The following is a 2,297-nucleotide window of genomic DNA, read 5'->3' as shown; positions in this document are numbered from 1 at the left end:
GGTCGATAATTCCTCAGATCTGTGACATCGCCTTTCTTGTGCATAATTATGATGACAGCATTTGTCCATTGAGAAGGTGTTGTACCCTTTAGTAGGCAAGCATTGAATAATTTTTGAATTACATATAACAAATTTGATCCTCCTTCCTTGATATACTCAATAGTTATGTCATCATCGCCAGGCGATTTGTTATTCTTCATATTTTTTATAGCTGACTTAATCTCATCAATAGTTATCTCTGGGATATCTTCCGATCCCACGTTGTGGACTTTTGCTATTTGCTGTTGATTGTTGATTTTGCTGTTGATGTTTAGCTGGGTTTGATTATAGCTCTGAATAGAAATCCGTCACTACTGTAAGCAATTCCTCCCTGCTCGTAACAATGTTCCCATGTTTATCTGCTAACTTCCAGGCGTTTCTTTTGCCCAAATTTAGTCTGAGTCGGAGTATCTTCAGGCTTTTATTTTCTTCTACTAAAAAACGATTGGTTTTTTCTACCTGTGATGTGTTATATGTTCTAATGCATTTTCTAATAGCTTTAGAGATGTTTTTATTTAGCTGTCTTAGAGAGGTATAGTTTGTTATATATTTGTCCAACACTTTCCTTCTATACTTCATCAGATTTAATGTGTTCGTACTCAATTTTTCTTGCCTTTTCTTAATTTTACTACAGCTTTCTTTTCTGGCTTCTCGTATCGTATGGATAATTTGTTTATTCAGATCTTCAACGTTTATGTGTTCTTCATTTATGTTTTCAACATGTTGTAGATTAGACGTAACCATTGTTTCATTGGCATCTATATCATAAATGCGATTCTACTGAAGCTTGCGTGTTCCAGATATCATCATTTCTCGTTCTTTTCTTGTGTTGATTACAATTTTTGTTCGGACTAGGCGATGGTCACTGCCCACGGTAAAATTGTTTAGTACGTTGACATCTTGTATTATATCCTCTTTATTTGATATTATAAAATCAATTTGGTTCTTCGTAACACTGTCGGGATTCAGGCAAGTCCAGTTGCGCTGGTCACTCTTTTTAAAAACGGAGTTCATACATAGCGGTTTTTGAAATATTTTGCTCAAATATTGAGCAAAATATTTGAAAATGTTAGTTTTGTTAACACTCTCAAGTCACAATCTTCGCAAATAGTTTTAATACCGTGAGGTCCGGTCCATTACAAATTCCCCGGCTAAAATAAAGATAAGCGATTCTTTCTAAAAATGTTATACTCCATTTTAGTCCATTCTTCTTCGCCTTAGTTGATATTACTTGTAGATATTTTATGCAACAAAAGTTAAAGATTGATATTAGTAAAGTAAATAGTAAGTAAATAAGAAATTAAGATTGTAATTTTGAAAAACTAGTCGATAATGTCAAATCTCAAATTTGGAAAACGACGTAAGCATAAAGTTTTCGTATATTAAAAAAGCGCAATTTAAAGTACTAATCGGTGTGTTCCAGTGTCTTTCCAAAAAAACTATGTTTGATTTGCTGAAGGTATTCCATGTTATACAGTAGCACTGAATATACCATCTACTGCACTACGAATATTATCGGAAGAATATTATTATAGTTATTTATTTCCATTGTTATATTATGTTTAAAATAATCAAACTAATTACAATAATAAAATAAAATAATTCTTTCATAGAAACCAAAACCAAAAATGAATCATTAATCTAATCAGGCACCAAACACCCAAGGAATGTAAAATAAAACTTATTTCTTGTAAAAAATAAAACATAATTATCAAGAACAAGGTGAACTTTCGACGAATTCCGAATTTTGCGTTGCGATCAGCATTAGAAGTGTGAAAGTAAATCATATCGATGAACTGAGCCTTCAGCTCATCATTAAGTGTAAAGTTATTGTAGTTCGTCCCTTTGTTTCGACACAAAAATGTTGTTTCTTAATTTTCAAAAGTTTTTAATGCATGACAACCTGTAACCCGGCAATGTGACTCAAGTTTAAAAAGATTGAAACAGTATGATTCTGGAGGGTTTCCAGTTTTCCTTAAGTTTTGTGCCACTTGAGAGATCATGTTTAACGAAATTATAATAACTCTTTCAGCCCTGAAGAAGACGACAATAAATCATCGAAAGCGTTATAGCTAAAACAGTTTTTAAGACAGAAAGAAAAACCATCTTTCAATTGTTTAAGATCATTAATGTTGATGGGCCTGTTTCGATACAGCCGCTTCTTTGTATTTCTTCGCGCATTGAAAATTGGGACAAAGTGTTATCTTAAGTAATAAGTCTTAATTAAGTAAGTAGTATTTAACTTTCTGATAAAAAAA

Source organism: Dendroctonus ponderosae, unplaced genomic scaffold, assembly GCF_020466585.1.
Source record: "Dendroctonus ponderosae isolate FM_Combo_2020 unplaced genomic scaffold, Dpon_F_20191213v2 Dpon_F_20191213_1, whole genome shotgun sequence".
NCBI lineage: Eukaryota > Metazoa > Arthropoda > Insecta > Coleoptera > Curculionidae > Dendroctonus > Dendroctonus ponderosae.
The sequence above is the reverse complement of the archived record's forward strand: the minus strand, read 5'-3'. Positions refer to the sequence as shown.